This window comes from Pogona vitticeps, chromosome 12 (assembly GCF_051106095.1).
Source record: "Pogona vitticeps strain Pit_001003342236 chromosome 12, PviZW2.1, whole genome shotgun sequence".
Taxonomy (NCBI): Eukaryota; Metazoa; Chordata; class Lepidosauria; order Squamata; family Agamidae; genus Pogona; species Pogona vitticeps.
In genome coordinates this window covers 17,753,542-17,776,248 of record NC_135794.1, presented here as the reverse complement: position 1 = coordinate 17,776,248, position 22,707 = coordinate 17,753,542, and positions in this window count along the sequence as shown.

Below are 22,707 nucleotides of genomic sequence, written 5' to 3'. Positions count from 1 at the left end.
CAAAAATGTGGTGAATTTTTCTTCTTCTTTCCAGAATCCTTCTGGGTGCAGGATGAGACTAGGAGGAACAGGAAATAAAAGGGGGGGGAATCATCCTTCAAGGACCTTCCTAAGTTCTAATTGAAAGTGCCAAAATAAAGCCCAGCCCAGCAAAGAAAATATATGTATAAATAAACACAGCTACAGCAGTGGGAGCGTGGCCATCTCCCCATTCATTCCGCTGACAGTGCTTTTGCAACTTAAAGCTGTTTTATTAATTATGTTTGACATTTCCTTAATTAGTTTCATTTACAGCCCATCAGCCCTTACCAGACAATAGCCTCATACATCATTTTAGTAGAGGACTGAGATGCCTACAGAATTTTTTTTAAAGAGAGGAAAGTGTCGGGGTGGGGGAAGGAGACAACAATAACGGGAGGTGGCTTTAATGGGCGAGAACTCCCGGCTCTGTCTTTTGGAAGAAATAGAAAGCAAACAAATTGTACTCTCTCAGGAGCACAGGGCTTAGAAGTGTTTCCATGTAGCCAAGGCTACCAGGCAAGCTTTTTGACCTACACAGAAGGCTTCATCCTCAAATATGCATTTAAGTTTGGAGGATTTTTCATAGGGAAACGTTCCATTAGCTGACAAAGGGAAAGGTAAGAGTGAGCAGAATTCTGCACCCTGAGAACTAGCTTTCAGATTTATTTCAGAAGGGGAAAAAAAAGAATTGTTCCCTTTTTTTTCCAGGGACAGCTGTTGGTATTAATACTGCAGGATTATGGACATTGTAGTCCAAAAACAAAGCTTCCCATGCTGTGCTGTTTTGCTCGTGGGTGTCCACAGAGGTGAAGAAAAAGGTGCAGCTTTCCATTCTGAATGTATGTTACTTGAATGTACTCAGACAGACAGAGGGGTTGAAATCCTGTTGCAGCTGGCATAGGAGAAAGTTACACCTGCAAAAGTTCACAGGGGGTCAGGCCCAGATGATGCACAATGGACTACCCTCTGACTGCACAACTGTCAAGTGTGCTGACCACACCACATACTGTACAACAACTCCACTTTGGTGCACATTTCTTAACAACTTGCACCCTTTGAAGATACACAGGTGTTACTACACAGCAGGTTTTGGGCCACTGTGTCACAGCCCTGTGTGCAATGCACATGAATTATGCTGACACATCTTGAGCAGTTTGGTCCTTCCCTGAAAAATCCCTGCAGGCACCCTTATCTGTATTATCTAAGAAGATTTATTGATTAATTTGTTTCCAACAAATTTTGACTCCACTTCTGCTCATCATTTTTGTTTGTCTGTTTAAAAAAATACAGCGTATTTCCAGCCCTTGTTATAGATACATGTGAACACAGAGATAATGGCTGATCTGTCTTTACTTTTGCACAGAGTCCCAAGAACTAATAGATACAGCTGAAAAAGGAATATTGCTAAAGGAAATTTCCTAAAAGAACAGACACTTCAAGGAAGGAAGGGGAAAAAACCCAACCTTGCATGCAGATTTGCAAACAAACAAACAAACAAAAGAACAGAAACCCAGCCTCATTTTCTCAATTTTTTTTAAAGTTGGTCCGAATTCAGTTTGCTCTGGGACTGAAATGCATGGCATTTTGACAACCGTTGACAGCCAGTCAATGTTGGAGTTTCTACAGCAGGAACTCCAAGGCATCAGGCAAACCTAGCAACCGTTGATTTCAGAAAAGAGACTGGAAAGGGAGTAACAGAGCAAGAGCGGTTGGGTGTGTTGCTTTAAAAAAAAAAAACAGTTTCTGGTGGATGCCTGTTTGTTCGCAGATGAATCCAAAGAGGAAAGATAAGAAACCATCTAAACCCTTTGAGGTTAACACGGCGTGAAACAACATCAGTAACCCAAGATGGACATTATTAAGAGGCAGCCAACCTAACTCAAAAAGAACCATCTCGTGAAACAAGAGTGGCCAGAACAATACCCAAGGGTCTTTTCTGGTCTGATGGGTATATGCATTTCACCTCCGCTCTTGATCTCTCTAAAATTTTTGTCTGAAATGTTTTCTCTGCTTGGAAGGAAGTTGCTTTTCTCCCCCCTCTTTAAAATGGGGGTGCGTAAAAGGGGGGGGAGGAGATGGACCAATAGCCACCCGGGTTGTTGAATGTATCTTATCAACCCTTTCCTTACAATCTCTTTGTGCAATTCGTTCGTCCGGGTGTTCTCAGCAGCATCTTGGGGGAAATGTTCTGAAGCAAGATAAGAGAGAACAAATAAAGGAAGGAAAAGAGAGAGAAACACAGGCGCACGTGCGCACGGACAATGAATCAAACTCTCTGGCACCTCCACGTACCCAAAGAGAAGAAACGAGACAGCAAATTTTATTATCCTTACAGGCTAGAGGTCAGGATAATTGGATATATAAGAGTAAAATACGATAACAGATCATATAATATTTATAATCAATACAAAAGAGACTGAAATTCAAATTAGAGTTAGGCAAGAATCCTTCGTCTGATTCCTGTAGTGATTTGATCGTCTGTTTTCTTATTCTACAAGCCACTGCACAGAAGTTTGCAACCTTGCTGTAATTTCATTTGAGGAATCAGAGAGGAAAAAAGAAATGTAGAAAATAGAATGTGCCGGGTCTACAGATGACCAACAGTAAACGGTACATGAACGGCAAACTTTGAAGTTTGAAGAGCATATTAAAAAATATATTGAGTATATGGTGTTTTCTCCTTTCAAGCAGTCACAGTTTTGACTTGGATAGAGGAGACACCGCTGAAATTTTGGGGTGAGGTACCCTTTTGTCCTGGTACACAAGCCATCCCCATTATAAGAGTTGTATTCATTCTTTCAAGTTACAAAGGGCCAGCGCCTTTTGGATGTCATTCTCTGAGCCTTTGGTTTCTGTTTCAAGAGCAGTGATGGGTCTGGACTGTGCAGGGGGTCAGGTGTCTCACCCCAACAGTTGTGAAGGAGGGCTGCTCTGGTGATGCCTTATTTCTGCTTCAGATGCTCTGAAGGCCCATAAAATCACCCAAGACACTAAAATTGCCTGCTGAACAATGCTTGTGCTCCTCTTGGTCTTGGACAAGCTTTGGACAGCTGGGAGATTACAGAAGCTGTTGATTCAGAAGTTAGTTTTCCTAGACCCAGTTCTTGGAGTAGGTTGGAACCCAGCCCTCTGCTTGTCTCCTTCCCATGAAACACAACTCTTTCACGTTACATTACCATCACAGATTCTGGCCCCTTGTAAGCCAGGCAGACAAGCTAGCCAACTGTGTTTCATTTGTGTTCTTGGAACAATGTTTAATTTATTCTATTTGAAATACTTCTACCCTTCATTTCTCCTTAAAAAGGTACCCAAGGTGGCTTCCTTCATAAAGAACAAAGCTGTTGTCGGCAGCCAATCAGAATGTCCAGGAGGATAATTTCTGCTTTTTTAAAGATGTAAAATGGTCTGGATTGGTTGGAAGCCAGTGAGTGTTCAATTGTTCTTCTTTGTTTCACTCATTCTTATGGTGCGAGAACTCCTGGCATCCTACATTTTGTGTTGCCCGGCATCCTCCATTTTGTGTTGCCTGGCGTCCTCCATTTTGTATTGCCTGGTGTCCTCCATTTTGTGTTGCCTGGCTCAGGTGCCTCCTGCCTGCCTCCACCTGCCTTTATCTTGAATTTTTTCATTGCCCCATATGCCTCCTTTGGATTATGTTTCGGATTTCTTCCTTTTCAATTTCTTTACAGATGTTTCCATCTCTTTCCTGTTTCATTTCTTGGATTATGTTCGTTGCTCACTTGCCTGCTGCTGCACTGGACTCAAAGAAGAAAAGGGAAAGCAAGCAGTAAAATGATGAGTTCTAATTGATCAACAGGCAAGGCAAAACATAGATAGCATGTTGGAACTCTGGTGGTCTATCATATGAAGCCAGTGGCCTGCATATGGCCTAGCAGGTCCAAAGTTATGTGTGAACCCACTCAAACGTCACAGTGCCTAAATTCATTGAATTAGCTTTGTTTGTGTTCATCTGTATCTAAAAAGCCAAATAAAGCCAAATAAACCAGATAATGAGTGGGTGTGTTGTGTGAAAAGCAGATGGGGTTTCAGGCAGAAGCTCCGTTCAAAGATAAACACCGGTTTCGCTTGGAGATTAAGCACATATGAAAAGCGGTGTGTATATGAGTGTGCGGGTGCATGCATATGGCTTGTTGTTGTTTTGGATTTGCATTTTATTACTATCAAATATAGATATTTTGACAAATGTGGCTGCGCATTGTGAATTTTTACTCCTTGCCAAATTATTGGAAGGAAGGAAGGAAGGAAGGAAGGAAATCTATGTAACACTGTGGAGTATTTAGATTTGAATTTTCAAGCTTCTACAGCAGCCAACTTCCATAGCCCAGAGTGGAGATAGGCATGAACTACTTACTGGTTCAACAGTTCAGCGTGGCTTGTTTCCCACCTGAACAGCTGATCTGCAGTTTGGTGCACTGCCCCCTTCGGCAGGGCAGCAGCCGTGCCTGGAGAAGGCAGGGAGGGTCCTGCTGAACAAGCACCTTGTGGAGGTGATGGGGCACCAACATGCAGATCAGCTGTTCAGGGGGGAAACAAACCAAGCCAAACCAGTGGTTCGTGCCCATCTCTAGCCCAGAGTTCTCTCCTCCTGTATATTTCTGTCATCTCCATCAATTTCCCACATTAGGTCCTGTCACTCAACAAGGGCCCGATCATTTCCTTCTGGTACAATTACCAAGGTGCTGCCCTACCCAATGAGCCAACAAGATCTGGTGATTACCTATTTACGAATATTCACATCAAAAACTTCATTTCAAGACAATGTCTTGGACAGGGCTTAAACATTTAAGCACATTCAATAACTACAAATCCTGCTATCTTGCATTACTGGAAACCTCACGGGCCAGGACAAGTATGAGCAAATCTCAGTGTACCGATTCAAAAAAGACTAAAAGTGTAAATGCACACAAAAGGGAATAAAGGCATGACATGACGTTTTTCTGCTCACCAGAAATCTAAGAACTCATGCTTTTCTTATCCCATTTCTCAAGGATTTGACAAGATTCGTCTAGGGAAACATTGAAAGCTAGTGACAAAATGGTGGCACAGAATTAAAGAGTCGGAGACATGAGGTTTTGAAGGAAACTGAAAGGCCAACGTGCTGCTGATACATGAAATTCATAGCATGAGCATCTCTGACTGGTCGCCATCTTACCTCTGTTTAAAACGTTCCAGGAAAGAAGTCCCCACACCTTCTGAGGCAGCCCAGTCCATGGGCAGAGAGCTCTTGCTATCAAGGTGTTCTTCCTAATGTTTAGGCAAAATCTCCTTCCTTGTCCTTTAAATCCCCTGGTTTGGGTTCTAATTTCTGGAGCCTGAGAGCTTGGAAGATGTCTATTGTGCCACCGCTCACCTCTATCCAAGGTAAACATTTCTAAAGTTCTTGAAATACCCCTCACATACTTGTTTTCTAGAACCTTTATATTTTTAGTTTCTTTCTTTGGACACATTCCAGCTCGTTGACGTCCTTCGAATGCTGCTGCCCTGAACAGGGTGTCCAATTAATAAAGGGAGTTGTCATTTTAAAATTTGAGCCTTTGAGGTGAAGAAGGAAACAAAGAAAGACAGGGAGAGGGGAAGCTAAGGAAGAGGGTGGGACCTTGCTCAATTTAATCTTAGCAGTGCATCCATCAATAAAAGCGATACAAATCAGCCATTATTTTAAAAAGAGAGAGACAGAACAGAACAGAAAAAAAGGACTCCACTATCCGTGAACCTTCCCTTTGCTTTCTAAACCTCTTTTCCCGCCTGGTCTAATGAATTGTCAGAACTGTCAGACGGCTCTGAGGGATGACAAATGTCTATGATTGGCTGGCGCTGCTGCTACTTTGCTGGGGGAACACCTGATGTATGTATAGTCGCCCCTGCCTTGCAAGAGGAGCCGGTTCGGCATTTTCCAAAGCTGCATCCTTGTAACCTAAAGAAAGACTTACATCAAGGAAGTACTCAGAGGGGCAAATGAATTGTGCCTACAGCCAGTTGGAACCAAACCTTTTGAAGTGGTTGAGGGTCCCGGGTTCTAATCTAGCCATTTTCAAATCATTATGCGGATAGGCTTGCCAGCAAGTTTGCCAAAAGTGAAAATCAGCCTGTCTTGCACATTTTGGGGAAATGGGCAAAGAGTTTCAGCAGAGCTTGGTAGGTTTCAGTTCAGAAAAACCCAGAATCCTGCAATGCCACAAAAACCTCATATCAAGCTCAGAATTAAGGCAGGGAGACTGTTTCATTTTTTTCCTCAGATTTTACCAAAATTTGCACACCACAAGCATGGCAGAAATCAGCTGGGAAAGATTTCATCGGCTGAAATCCTGCCGTTGAGTGTAGTAAATTGAATTAGAGCAGGCCTGTTGAATCAATGGCAGATCAGCTTCTCTGAGTTACACTGATTCCAATAGGCCTACTTTAGTTGTGATTTACTACTCTAAAGAAACAGGCCTATTTAAATCAGTGGAATTCATGGAGAAATTGACTCACTAAATCTCCTTTGATTCAATGGGCCTACTCTAATACGATTTACTGTATTAAGCAACAGGATTTCAGCCAAGATAATAATAATAAAATCATAGAAGAATTGAGCTAGAAGGGGACTCTAAGGCCATGAAGTCCATCATCATCATCATCTTATAGCTGCAGAGCTAGAATGGAACCTATGGATTACCTATTTTGCCAGCAAGAAGCAGAACTGCAGTCTTGGAAGCAGTGCTGTATCTTAGAGGGGGGAAAGTAGCACCTTGCCCCACATCACCACAACATAGAGGGCATTGCAATATGGGAGTGAATGTGCAGATGAATAGCAAGTAAAGCAAAAAAAAAAAAAAAAGCAAAGCATGTATATACCGCCCCATAACACTTAAAGAACTCTCTGGAAGGTTTACAATTTAATTAGGCAGACTACACATTATTATCATTATCTTCATAATCTTAGCTCAGCAGAGCTGGAAGGGACTCTTGTCGTCTAGTCGTGTCCGACTCTTCGTGACCCCATGGACCAGAGCACGCCAGGCCCTCCAATCTTCCACTGCCTCCCGTAGTTGTGTCAAATTCATGTTGGTAGCTTTGATGACACTGTCCATCCATCTCATCCTCTGTCGTCCCCTTCTCCTCCTGCCTTCACACTTTCCCAACACCAGGGTCTTTTCCAGGGAGTCTTCTCTTCTCGTGAGATGGCCAAAGTATTGGAGCCTCAGCTTCAGGATCTGTCCTTCCAGTGAGCACTCAGGGTTGATTTCCTTCAGAATGGATAGGTTTGTTCTCCTTGCAGTCCAGGGGATTTTCAAGAGCCTCCTCCAGCACCACAATTCAAAGGCATAAATTCTTCAGCAGTCAGCTTTCTTTACGGTCCAGCTCTCATTTCCATACATCACTACAGGAAAAACCATAGCTTTGACTATTCGGACTTTTGTTGGCAAGGTGATGTCTCTGCTTTTTAAGATGCTGTCAACGTTTGTCATCGCTTTCCTCCCAAGAAGCAGGCATCTTTTAATTTTGGAGCTGCTGTCTCCATCTGCAGTGATCATGGACCCCAAGAAAGTAAAATCTGTCACTGCCTCCATATCTTCCCTTTCTATTTGCCAGGAGGTTATGGGACCAGTTGTCATGATCTTAGTTTCAGACCATTTTTGCACTCTCCTCTTTCACCCTCATTACAAGGTTCTTTAATTCCTCCTCACTTTCTGGGAAGGGACCCTATGCATCATCAAGTCCTGCCCCTTTTGAAGAGCCACAGTGGGGGAATCAAACTCCCAGCATCTGGCTCCACAGTCAAATGTCTAACCCACTGCACTATTTAGCAGTTCACTGCTGGCTCCTACGGAAGCTAGGTACTCATTTTACCAACCTTGAAAGAATGGAAGCTTGAGTCAAGCTGGCTACCACTGGAATTGAACTCATGTTGTGAGCAGAATCTCGATTGCAAGACTGCAGTTTAACCACTGTTCCAAGAGGCTCCTAAACAATAGAAAGTGTGTAGAAAGTCTCAACTACCTTACGAAGTCATTATGAAACCAGAAATGTGGAGAAGGACAATCTTTGCCACCTGGAACCCCATGAAGAAAAGGAAGGACACAATGCATACATAAAAATAGTATGCCTGATTTTAATACTCTGAAATGAAGGGTATAAAAGCAGCAGCCCATATTCAGATCTTTATAGAACTACAGTGGTGCCTCGCTTTACGATCGCTTCGTTTTACGTCGAAATCACATAACAAAGAAGTTTTTGCGATCACAAAAGTGATTGCAAAACAATGTTTCCTATGGGGTTTTTCACTTCGCGGTTATCGGTTCCCTGCTTCGGGAATTGATTATCGCAAAACGAAAATTTTCGCACAGCTTATCACCGGTTTCAAAATGGCTGCCGGGTAAAAAAAATGGCTGCCCGCTGTTTTCTGGGACGGATTCCTCGCTGCACAGGCAGCGAAAATGGCTGCGCCATGGAGGATCTTCGCTGGACGGTGAGTTTCAAGCCCATAGGAACACATTAATCGGGTTTTAATGCGTTTCTATGGGCTTTTAAAAATTGCTTTACGATGTTTTCGTTCTACAGCGATTTCGCTGGAACGAATTAACATCGTAATGCGAGGCACCACTGTATAATATTCAGGCAAGTATTCAGGATTTGCCCCCGATTTATCCCTCTCCCCCCAAGTGGCTTCTCCATCTCTCTAAGTGGCCTAAAACTCCCTGATATATCATCACTTGTGATTGTCAAATAAATAATCATGGGAAATCAGCAGTGGAGGAAAACCTCCCGTTGAACGCAGACCATGCATGACATATGATATATCTGTTCAAAGGGACAGATACATCTTTCTTACAGCCGGCCTGCTGCTTTCTTCTCTGCTCCTTCTCGTCTCCATCCAAATCACCTGAAATGAATGTTGAGTGCCCAAGCGCACGCCGTAATTCCTTCCTTTTTAAACACATAATGGAAATGTATAACTAAGTCCTCATAAAAATTTATATCTCAATCCGTCCCTCTAATTTATAACAGACCCTCCAGGCAGTTATTATTCAAACATTAATAAAAAGGCCACGGAGCCACTGAAAGCATCCATTTCTACATTCAACTCTCTTTCTACATATATAAAATCAGATTAGAGTTAATGGTGGTGATGTGTTAAACAACAATTACACCTTTATTAAGGTAGGAACAAGTGATACGTTATCTTAATCATGCCTGGAATTTGGGCTCCGTTTTATGAAACCAAACTGTTTTTTTTTTAAACAACCCCCCGGCTTCCTCAGAAACCTCTTGACATGCATTAATTATTTTTGAAACCCTTCTCTATGTTCACATATTGCACTTTATGCAAATGCTGGCGTTCTATAAATTTTAGATTTGTCTCCATTTACCACTCCTCATAGGCTAATACACCATGTTTATTGCATTCTGCTTGCGTAGTGAGGAGAAGAGAGCAAAGATGGTGAAATATGTTTTTAAAATTCTTTGCATCTCTAGGAGAAGAGGGAAAGATGTCCTAGAAGTGAAGAACTAACAGCCAAGAGCTATTCTATTAAGGCCAAGACAGACAATTGAGCTGAGCTCTGTAACTCACCATTCCTATTTGATCCTCGAAGGATCTAGGATCATTTCAATATATTTTCAGGAATACACAAAATGAAGGAAAGCCAAACTTTCCATGGGTGCTTTGGTGTTTTTAATGCCACGTGATTGGGAATATGTAGGAGTCTAGTCACTCAATTTCTCCTCCTCAAATCTGATCATTTTGGCATGATAAGGCTGGACCACAAGGATCCACCAATCCCTTCAAGAAATCTCAGTTTGGGCACTATTATTATACTATACATTCTAAGCTATTATTATGTAATGTGGATTGTGTTGCTGCTTTTTGCTTTCGTTACCCCTTTTCTTTGTTTATCAATAAATGCAGTTTTAAAGCTTGCCTCGTAATGTCTGGCGCGCTTTATTCCAGCAAAGGGACCAGCTTCAGGTGGTGGCGCTGCTCGAACGCTAGTTGAGAAATGGCCATATCTTCTTTGCCTTCAACGCAGGTGTAGTTTCTGAACAAAGATACTGATATATTTCTGCTTGAATGTTAACTACAAGATTTCGGGGGAAGGAGACGGGTACTTGGGCTAGGGAACCTCACGTCCAAAATGAAAAAGCTGGAGCTCAGAACCCAAGAACTTTCCCCTGTTACCACCATTATTCTCAGTCCTCCATCTCAATGAACTGCTTGCCAATATACCTATATATATATGCACGCACATATACACACACACACTCCACAGTTCTCTTGCTTTGCTCACTTTATGTCTTTGCAGCACTAATTGGCTCTGTGTAAATGAAACAAGCCGCAAATCGCTGTGGCTCCAATAAATATTAATAAGTTATTGTTTGTTTTCTTTACCTTGCTTATGAATTCATACAAAGGCGGCACAAAGACATTAACTCCAGTCTATTAATTGCCACCTGATAATTGCCACCTGATACTTTTCTCCTGCATAATTAGGTACCCATTAGTTCTAATCAAGTAGTTACTTAATTATTGCGGTAATTAGTCTAATGGACTAGCAAATTGAAGCTTTATCACTTTTGGATACTTAATGTTCCTGACAGACTACTTTGCTAGAGTCAAGGTTCTTGATTCGGGGAAACCTGGCCTCTTTGAACTGCTGCTGCCAGCTCCACCCGGCCCACGGCTTTGCCCCAGATGTGGGGCCAGTTGAATGGTCCAACTTGAAACTGCATAACTGAGTCAGTCTCTCTTACCCTCTCTTGCTGTTCCTTATCGGTTCTCCCATTTTCGCTGCCCTCTATTCAAGCAAAAACTTTACTGAGAAATGGAATCACGCAGCTTCAAAAATAGAAGGGTTCTCCTCACTGCTCCAGTTTAAGACACCCCCATGGCAACCGCCTACTCATGATCAATTTCTATAACTTTTTCTGTTTATTTGCTTGCATACATTCAATGATAGGTAAAGGTTCCCCTTGACAATTGTTGTCCAGTCATGTCCGACTCTAGGGGGCGGTGCTCATCCCCATCTCCAAGCTGTAAAGCCAGCGTTTGTCCGTAGACAATCTTCCATGGTCACGTGGCCAGCACGACTAGACACAGAATGCCGTGACCTTCCCACCAAGGTGGTACCTATTTATCTACTTGCATTTGCATGCTTACAAACTGCTAGGTTGGCAGGAGCTTGGACAAGCAATGGGCGCTCACATGGATTTGATCCTATGATGGCTGGTCTTCTGACCTTGCAACACAGAGGTTTAACCCACAGCACCACCACATCCCTTTGATTTTGCTTAGTTAAGTGCAAATGAATAGAGTTGCTCCAAAGCTCCTTCATACTGAATTTTGTGAATTTTTGATCCTCTGGGCTGCAGAACAAACATTCATATCCCGAGGGGAACAAGACTCCAGAGTCTGTATTCATTGTGGGAAAGGTATTGGGGAGATCATGTTTTCAGTTGCTGTAACGCAGTAGACAGAGCAGAAGGCAAGAGACTTCTGAATCCCTGCAGAACCAGAGGTTGAGAGTTCAATTCCCCACTGTGTCTCCTTGATAAGGACTGGATGATCTATGGGGTCAATTCCAGCTCTGCAGTTCTATCATTATTATGATAATAAAATGCATGTAAAGCTGTAGATGTTCTTCTTTAGAAAAGTGAGTATTTGTTTATGTCATGGTGCAATGTAGGTTCTTTGAGTGATTGGTTGAGTACAATGGCCAAAATCCCATTGCTTAGCTTATGTTAACATAATAGGTTGCAGTTAGAGTAGACCTATTTGAATCAAAGGAACTTATGGGAGGAAAATGGAGAAATTGTGGGTGATAAAATTAAACCAATTGCAGCAGAGGTTGCAAAGTGTATGAGGAATACGAGAAGGGGAGGATCTCAGCTGAACATCTAATGGCGTTTCAAGAAATGTCAAGAAGTGTTGGAAAATGTCTGAGCAAGAGTTTCACACACTGTTGCTTGAGTGCTGCTTTTCACAAAGAATATAGTTATCTGTTCCTTTAGTACGACTGCAGTTTCTGTCAAACTCAAGAGTGTTGTTCTAGGGTGAACGCTGTCCAGCTGGACCCTTCACTCTGGACAGTCTATGTGTAATGAACATCACAACTAACAATCCTATGATAGCCTCAACAGGAAGGTGTACTGCAGTGAAGCCAGAGCTGTATCTTTTCATCTTCAGATGTGAGTTAAGAAGCAGCGAATATGAAACAAGTTTGCTCTGTGTCATCTTCTGGAGACCTTTTCAATAGAGAATGTACTAAAATTCATGGCACATAAATGGTGCTTTTGAACAAGCTTCCTTGGTTGTTGTTTAGTCGTGTCCGACTCTTTGTGACCCCATGGACCAGAGCACGCCAGGCCCTCCTCTCTTCCACTGCGTCCCAGAGTTGGCTCAACAGATACGGCAAACGGATAATGTTCCTCTTCGTGGTGTGAAAAATTGTGCTTGCGCAGATCCAATAGTATCTGGGAACAGACCAAGACGAGTCTGTTGATTTGTATTGTTGGACTGTTTTTAACAACACAGCGACCTCAGAGAGCAAATGCTCAAAAATATGAGGAGGCAGGAGTGCTGTCATTCATTCTTCCCCCTTTTGGAGGACAGAAATATATATGTTTATCTTCTACCCAACACCCAAGAGAACATGCACCCCTTAATCCATGAATAATGTTGCATTTAGATTGGTTTGCCTGTCCTCCGTGGTTTCTGTACATGGAAGGGGTGTGTGGAGTGACACCATCTTGTCCTACATTTCAGACAGAAATATATATATATGAACTCACTCTTGGAAATTCTAAGGCCATATCTAAAGTTCTTCTGTCATAGCTTATGGAAGAAGAGTTCAAAGAGAAAAGATTTTGGAGAGGGATAATTCCAAGTAAGAAAATTGGTATAGGCTGATACTCTCTTCCCTTTGATCGAAACTGAGGGGGACGTAAGAATACGAGGAACTTTCTGCTTGTGTTCTCCAGCAGCTGGTATTCAGAAAACACACATATCTGACAGTGATGGTAGTATACACCCTAGATAAGTGGTTCCCAACCTTGGATTATCAGATGTTCTTGAGCTGCAAATCCAGAAATCCTGGCCAGTACAGCTAGTGGTGATGGCTTCTGGGAATTTTAATCCAAGAACATCTGGGGACCCAAGGTTGGGAACCACTGCTCTAGATATTTTGGATTTCAACATTAACTTTCATAATCCCTCGCCTGGAGTTCGTGGCAGTTGCACGCCCAAAAATATGGACAGCACCAGGTTGAGATAGGTTGATCTAACCAGCACAATGAATGGTTATTGACTTTCTCAACCTCCACAAATTTATCTAGTCCTCTTTTCATCTAGGTTGGTGTCCTATGGTAGCAATGCCAGGGTTGATCTATGTCAGTGATGGCAAACTTATGGCACGCGTGTCACAGCTGGCACACAGAGCCCTCTCTGTGGGCACATCAGTCATAAGTCACCATAGAGAAATACTTACCCATCCTCCGATCCCGGATCTTGGCACTCCCCTCTGCTGCTGCAGTGGTCCAGCAGAGGGGTGCAATGGCGACCATTACCGGTCTACCCCAATGGGAGATTGGAGGATCGGTAAGTATTTTTTTGTTAATATCAACCATAGGAAGAAAAAAAAAGCATTTAACCCTTGCAGTGCAGGAGCAGTTGTTTTTATTCAGGTTTTAATTGCAGTATTGGCACTTTGAAATAAATAAGTCAATTTTGTGTTGCATTTGGGGCATTCAGGCTCAAAAAGTTTCACCATCTATGTGCTGTGGGAAGGATATTCCTTCATTAGTCCTGAATCTCCCACTATTTAGCTTCATGGTATCAACATATAGGAGAGAGGTGCTTCCCATTATATTACATGCCTCTATTTTACTCCACAGCACTTCCTCTGCTTTATTCTAAATGGAAAGTAGACCAGCTTTAAGTAAGCTTTCTTCAGAGTAATGCTGCTCTGGTCTCCCTCTCTTTTGGTTGCCTTGTTCTGCATCTTTCTCAACTGCCACCTTCCAAAGCTTCTAACTTCACCCTAAAAGAAGACATTATTGTTGTTAAAGCTCTGACAGATAAATATTCCAGTTGAAGTCCAACTAAACCATAGATCCAGAATTCAGGATCACAGGAAGCTATTGTCTATTAAGAAGGACCACTAATTCAACAGGCCCACTCTTGTGTGGCAATGGTTCTCCAGAATACAAGATGGATATATTTCTGTGCCCTATCTGGAGAAGCCTGGGGTCATCTGTCCCCAAAGGGTGCACCTCCCATTGAGCTGGAAGTCCCATTTGCAGTGAAATCTGTTAGGGTGTTTATTTCATTTCACTGAAGATCCATAGGTGGCAGGATCGAGGCTTCTACCAATGGACCATACCATGAGGATTAAACTTTGCCAGCCAATCAGAATGCCAACTTTCCCCTCCAGCCTTCAACATCCTTGCTTCAATCCTGATCAATTTCTTAGATGGAGATAAAAGCTGCAACTGTAGTTTGCATTAAATCTGGACTTTATCTGTCACACTGATCTTAGCTGCGTTTTTCCTCCTTTTTTCTTCAAGCTTCCTCATGTCAGATTAGTATCTCAATTGATCATCAAGGCTTTTGACAAGTGTCAGCTGCCAAATATATTGCAATTCATAACATTTAAGGGCCTATTGACCTGAGAAGGCCAAGGGAAAAAAAAATACCTTTTGTGTGTAAGTGGTAGGAAAGACACTTATTTCGTATAAGTTGGAATATACAATTTGGGCCTGCTTTTTACACGAAGCATACTGGGGGGCGGGGGGTTGCACTGCTTGAAATATATAAATAACATGGTTTCATCTTTTACTACATATCGCTGATGCATTTATAATTCCTCAAAGCTTTAGTTTTCATCTTTTCTACAAACCATCCCACTGTCTTAGGGTACAGTTACACTAAATAAACGAGGTGATGGCTCAAGGTTTTTGAATTCAGTTTAAAGTCATGTGGTTTTTGGATTGGTGTGCGTATCCTCCTGGGAAAACTTTAAACCTGTTTTTAAACTGTGTTGTATAGCAGTGAATGAGGCTACATGGGCTTTAATAATCACTGCATTTGCGGCTTTCTCTTATGCCCACCTGCCGGCTGCCATTTACAGCGGCTGCTGCTGTGGTGTTACTTTCAATAATTTTTATTATTATTTCTTGCAATCTGTCATAGCGCTAGCACAGTATGACAGATAAAATAAAAAAATTAAAACAGAGGTTTCCCTACAGCCAGACACATATGCACAGAGATTGACATACACAGAGGGAGAGGAAGGTTGGAGAAAGAGATGGAGGAAGGGGGGGACTGAAACCGACCAGAGACATTGACTAGACAAAAGAGAGAGATGTACACAGAGAGATTGGTGGAAAAGGAGAGCTGCCAGCTAGAACTGAAACTGACCTAAAGGAAGTGACAGACACAGACAGAGGGTGGAGAAAAAGGGGAAGCACAGAAGGCATACCAGTGAGTGACAAATCCACAGACACAATTTACGCCAGCAGAGACATTCCCATATGCCAAAACAATGCAAAATAAATCAATTTCACAGGTGATTTAAAATAAATGAGCTCTCACTTTCCAACAACAAGAACAAAACACTTCCTAGAGGGAAAGTCTGCACTTCCATGTGTGTTGTGTAGTCACTTTTTTAAAAAAATTGATTTCAAACATGCTAAACCCAGTTCAAATACATTGATTTTTTCCCCTGTGTGTGTGTGTAAACTTGAAATAAAATCTTGAAAACATAAAGACTGACCCATTGCAAGTTTATATTTTTTATTATAATTAACAATTATATTATTCTTTTCAAACCCTATGTTTATGTGATTCTAGGAGTGATTCAGCCATCTAGAATGGTCGGAATGACCAGATAGATAGGCGGGGTATGAATGAATGAATAAGAGTTACATACCAGAAACAACTTTTTGGTGATGGTGATACCGGAGCAGAATCAAACTAGATTTTAGTAGAACCCTTAGCAGAGAAGACACAGGCCTCATAGCAACTACGCCCAAGACATTCACACATATCTCAGGCAAACAGAGAAACATTCACAGATAGTATAGGATGTTCCTTTAGTTACTCTTCCCTGCACCGCTTCACCTCTGATCTAGCAGATGGCCAGTTAAGGAATGTGGCCAAGGAGGAACCAGGACATAGTCGGAACATCACCAGCAGGAGAGCAGGAGAGTAAAGGCCATATATCAGGGCCCAGGGAAGCCTACACATACATACCAAAAGATAAGATTCTTTCCCCAGACATTTAGACGCTACCTGCACATAAGCAAAGAACACATGAGCACACAATCTGCATATCTATAGGTAGCCAATAGGTGAACTTAATTGGCATCACTACTCAATGAGGAACTAAATCCAAAGTTGGGATACAAACGACCAATAGAATGGTGGTATTTGTTTGCATCATTATAAAACATATGTACACTGTATTTTCAGGATCTTCTCTGCTTTTAAGAGAAGTCCCAGCTGACCTTTTCTTTGCTGTTATTCAAATAAAATTGGGCCTTTGGTTCAGCTGTTGTGTCTATTTAGACATGGTCTAGAGGGACGGGGTAAAAATCAAATAAATAAATAAATAAAATAAAATAAATAAATAAAATATGTCTGATTCCTTGCCAGAGAATCTTAGAACCCAGTTCAAAGCCGGTAACAATGGCACCTCAAATTTGGAAATCCCCACCAATATTAGATGATTTGCTATGTTCATTTGTTGTCTATTTCCTCCTAACATCCTGTTGCACCAGTTTCTAAACCTCTAAGCGCTAGTTTGCCATTTGTAGCATTCTTATTTTACAAGGCTTTTTACATTAGCTTTTTAAACTGATTTTGCAAAGACAGCTCTTCTCACAATACTAGTATAACAGACTACTTTTATTATGGTCATTATGAATTGCAAGGCGCCTGAATAGACAATATTAGGGGGTGGGATATGAACATTTTCCGGGCTGAAGGGACAAATTTTGAAATGTGGATTCCTATTATGGCAATCCTCATATTCATGGCTCCAGGGAGAGTCTAAAAATGCCAACAGCAGCATTGATCCCTATCAGCAAGCCAATATTAGTAGCCTTCATCTACCCACAGATCAAGTCTTTAATAAAGTTAATGGCTCTGAATTGCTTGCTCAGGAACAAGCTACCTCCAAACACCTTGCATAGGAGTTGATCACGATTACCTGTTGCTTCTGAGGAAAATCTGTTTTCTTCCAACTGTAATGAAGACTGTGGTCCACATCAGAGGAAAGATTGAGTGATGCCATTTTCCCCCAGTTCTTCAAAAGGTTCAGTTCTCCAACCTTGTGGCCCTCAACTCCATTGCACTATGGAATCTTTGGACACTGAATCATCTAAATAAATAAAGGGTGGACCCCGACAGTCCCTTCAGTCCCCACCACCATCACACAATGGCCTCTTGTATGAAGCTATATTCTCCCAAATAATAATAATCATGTGCAATCAAGTCAATTTTAACTTATGACAACCTTTTTCAGAGTTTTCCAGTAGAGGATGCTCAGAGGTGGTTGACCATTCCCTTCTTCTGGGGTTGCCCTGGGACTGTGCATCTTAGCTTGCCCAAGGCTACCCAGGCTGGCTCTTCTTACTGGAGGCACAGTGAAGAATCTCAAATTCCCAACCTCTGGCTCTCCAGCCAGCACATTCCCCAAAACATCTCATTAAAAGTGTTGTAAGAAATAACAGCCTTCCTGGTGTCTCTTTTCATTACTTTCCACCTTTGGTCTCTCTCTTAAGGTTGAGGCTTATCAGGAAAGACACACACACAATAGCAGTGGTTTTGGAACATCATGGAACAAAATGACCATCCATTAGCTGATGGGTTTAGCATTTTGGGCAGCTATGGAGCCAGAATTAACTGGAGAAGAACAGACACAACTTCAAGCAACCTTCTTAATCCATTGGTTATTTTGTTCAACAGGGAAAATTGTACAAAAACATTCCACATCTTAATAATTCTCACATTAAACAGTGGGTAGTTTTGGAAAGGAAAGCAGCCTTGGGATTTGAAAATAGATTTTAAGTAAACCTATTACTAGATGTAACTTATTAGTACAAGCAGCGCAGACATGTGCTAGCCCTCCCGACCTGTTTTATTTCTAAATAAGAGAACACAGATGGGTGCACAACCTGTCATGTGTCCTTTTTAAGACATTCTGACTTAGTTTTTGTGTGGTTCAATGTCATTATTGGTGTGTTTCCAGATCTCCATGATAAAAACTCCTTCCCAATAAAAAAGAAAAGCAAAAAAGATGCAATATTGGTGGGTGTTGCATAGCGCCATCACCAATGTTGCTGGAAGAATTCTTTGCTCAACTGTAGCCCCCCACCCCAAAATGAGGACAAAAGAAACAGAAGGGAACTAATATGAATTCTGACAGTGACACTATCACCACCCTTTAAAAAAATAGAGGCAGCTAGGTGATGTTGGGGGAAAAGACAGGCGTTCGTATCCTGGAGCGGACCACACAAAATCCATAAAAGAATGGAAGCTTCCATCTGCATAACTGTTGGATAGCTCCATGGTTTGGGCATCTCGCTGCGGAAACAGAGGTTGGGAGTTCAGTTCCCCCACTGGGCCTCCTCGAGAGGGGCTAGACTCAGTGATCTATAGGGTCCCTTCCAGCTTTGTGGTGCTGTCAAAATCCAAGATATCCCAGGCAGCCCCTCACCAGGGGCAAAAGCAACAAAACCCAGGCCACCACACAGGGTATTGAGTCCAAAGATGCTCACTGCGCAGCGGGCCGTGTCCAAGCAGAAGCACCAATGGGCTGGGAGCCAGGTCGCAGGACCGGGAACACGGAGCCAGAACAAGGCAGTAGCAAGCAGGGACCAAGGCAAGGGTAGGGGCAAGAACAGGTGAAGGAACACTGGAGTCCAGAGGCAGAGATGCTGGAGGCAAGCAGAAGCAAGAGCAGGGGCCAAGACAGGAACAGGGACACTGGAATACAGGGGTGCCTCGACTTACGAACTTAATTGGTTCCAGAGCTCCGGTCGTAACTCAGAGTAGTCGTAAGTCAAAGCACCATTTCCCATAGGAATGCATTGAAATGCAATTAATCCATTTCAGCCGAAGAAAAAATCATTAAAAAATAGAACACTGCAGGACCCATTGGAAATGCAATTGATCCATTCTAACCAAAGCGGAAAAGGAAAAGAAAAGCAAACAAACCGTGCAAACCCCTTCAGAAATGGAAAAAAAGCAAAAAGCAAGCAAACCATGCAAGACCCATTAGAAATGCAAAAAAAGCAAAGCAAAAAGCAAACAAACCCCACAAGACCCATTGGAAATGGAAAAAAAAAAAAAACCTGCAAGAACCAACACAGCATAGAAACATAATCCCACCACCCAGCCCAAAACTACACTGCAAAACCCACCCAGAATAGATTTAAAAAGCAGAAAGCAGCACCTTACCTTACCAGGCAGTCCGAAGCCTCCTCCTCCAATTGTACTCACTCTAACTGCTGGGGCGAAAGACTTTTGTTGCTGAGAGAAGCTGTGGAGTGGAGAACCACTCCTTAAATAGGCCTTCCCTCCAGGTTTCCAGGTGAGCTTCATGAGTGGCCCAGCAGCTGATCCACAGGCCAGGGCCTGATCCTGCAAACACCAGGCCATTCCTGGGTCAGGCTGGCCCCGATCCTGCAGCTGTCAGGGCAGTGTGGGCCAGATCCTGACAGGTTCTAAGATATGAATGTCTAAGATATGAATAGTACAGTGGTGCCTCACTAGACAATGATAATCCGTTCCACTGAAATCGCTGTTTAGCGAAATCATTGTCTAGCGAAAAGCATTTCCCCATTGGAATGTATTGAAATCTGTTTAATGCGTTCCAATGGGAAAGAATCGTCGTTGTCTAGCGAGGATCAGCCATAGGAAAGCCGCTTTGCGAACTGCAGATCAGCTGTTTAAATCGCTGTCTTGTGAAGCTTAGGTCCTGAAAAAAACTGTTTTGTGAGCGCAGAGGGAGCTGTCAAAATCGTCGTCTAGCAAAAATCGGTTTGTGAAGCAGGGACCAAACATTGTCCAGCGAAATTCCCCCATAGGAATCACTGTTTTGCGAATCGCTATAGCGATCGCAAAAAGTCAATGTCTAGCGAAAAAACTGTCATGCGGGGTAACTGTCTAGCGAGGCACCACTGTATTAGTTATACTATTAGACCATTCAGGTTTAATAGTACAACTAGCTTTTTTTAAGAAGAAGGCTTGAAAAAGAAAATTAAAGAATGCAAAACTCGGGCAATATGCTGGGCCAGTGTGGTCTTTCACAGCTAAGAAAAATGTGGTGAGCAGCTTTTCCCATTTGGTGTACTTATTTGGGCCTCCTCAATGATTCAAATGTGCAGGAGAGGTCTTGGTCTTCAAGCAGGCAGTCTCCTCCTTTGGCGATACCTCAACATCCTCCCTATAAGGTAGTCACACCTTTGATTCCCCATTCCACACTTTTAATCAGATGTTACATTTTAACCATATAAATGTCAGAGCAGAGGGAAGGGAGATGTGTGAGATTTACTCTGCTCCTCAGCTCTTTGCTCCACCCTGTGGTTGCCTTAAGAATGTACAAATAGCTCTGATTTAGTCTGTATTTAAACATTTCTCCAAATGGTTGTATCCTTATGGTATATATTGTACAGACATTCAAATGCCTGCTTAAGGAAGGTCTATATTTTGCATGCAGAATTCCCAGATTCATTCCCCTAGTATTTTTCTTTATGACAATTTTACATTTCCATGTTTCTTATTCCGAGTGGGGAAAAATGGGAATTGTTGCTGTGCGGGGGTCAGAAGACCAAGCAGTCGTAAGATCGAATCCACGCGACGGAGTGAGCGCCCGTCACCTGTCCCAGCTCCCGCCAACCTAGCGGTTCGAAAGCATGCAAATGCGAGTAGATAAATAGGTACCATCTCGGTGGGAAGGTAAACAGCGTTCCGTGTCTAAAATCACACTGGCCATGTGACCACGGAAAGATTGTCTTCGGACAAACGCTGGCTCTATGGCTTGAAGAGCGGGATGAGCGCCGCCCCCTAGAGTCGGACACGACTGGACAAAAATTGTCAAAGGGAACCTTTAGGAGAAAAACTGAGGTAGACAGATTTGTATGCACAATCATGCTAATGGTAAACCAGGATTTCCAGATGGCTTTCCTTCATCTTTAACATAGCGCTGTCTTCTCCATGATGAAACTACCAGAACATATTGAATAGGCTCAGTTTCTATACAGTTCATTTTAGAATAATTTTCCAAAAAGTACAAACTCATATAGTCAGGAAAAAAACTGAGTACTGCAAAAAGCAAAATGAAGGGATTTTATCATCCCTACTTTGCACACACTCAGAAATACTGCCTTTTATTTTGTGTGTGAGGGGGAGTGTTGTTCCTTCATGAGGAAATAAGCGAGCAGTTCCGAATCTCGAGTTCCCAGATGTTCGTGGACCACAACTCCCAGAAATCCTGGCCGGCACAGCTAGTGGTGAAGACTGTTGTTAGTCGTTTAGTCGTGTCCGACTCTTCGTGACCCCATGGACCAGAGCATGCCAGGCCCTCCTATCTTCCACTGCCTCCCGGAGGTCTGTCAATTTCATGTTGGTTGCTTCGCAGACACTGTCCAGCCATCTCATCCTCGGTCGTCCCCTTCTCCTCTCGCCTTCACACTTTCCTAACATCAAGGTCTTTTCCAAGGAGAAGACTCCTTGGAAAAGTGGTGAAGACTACTGGGAGTTTTACCCCAAGAACATTTGGGGACCACTCAAGTAAGCAATTTTCAGTCCAGGGGACTCTTAAAAGTATCCTCCAGCACCATAATTTTAAATTGCGGTGTTGGAGGACACTCTTGAGAGTCCCCTGGGCTGCAAGGAGAACAAACCTATCCTTTCTGAAGGAAATCAACCCTGAGTGCTCACTGGAAGGACAGATCCTGAAGCTGAGGCTTCAATACTTTGGCCATCTCATGAAAAGACTCTCTGGAAAAGACCCTGATGTTGGGAAAGTGTGAAGACAAGAGGAGAAGGGGGACGACAGAGGACAAGATGGTTGGACAGGGTCATCGAAGCCACCAACATGAATTTGACCCAACTCCGGGAGGCAGTGAGTGAAAGATAGGAGGGACTGGCGTGCTCTGGTCCATGGGGTCACGAAGAGTCGGACACGACTTAACGACTAAACAACAATAACAACAAGTAAGCAATGGCTTCAACCTCTATGATGGTCTTCTGCTAATTTTACTTCAGCAGCAAGAGAGGCAGCCATACTGTAGAAGCATTATATGAACAACCAGCTCCGAGCAACCTGGACAGTTCCTAGCAATACATATATATATAAAATTACCACCTTTGAAAATCCCTTGAAAGTACATTGTCTTGAAATAAGGCAAGTGACAGGCCTCTGTACACTCGATTGCTGACACAGGCCAGAGAGGAAGGTGGGGGACAAACAAGAGAGAAGGCTTCTACATCAGAGAGCCATGACAAGACAAAGCTCTCCATGGCAAAGATTGACTGATCTTACTACAGATCAGATGGATGGTTCTAAATGACCTGTAAAGACATTCGCAGAGCCCCGAGCAGCCACATTAAGAGCCTCGGCAACTACTCACACTTCTGAAGCAGTTATTAGTGGCTGGAGTAGCACTTGTCAACCGATGCTT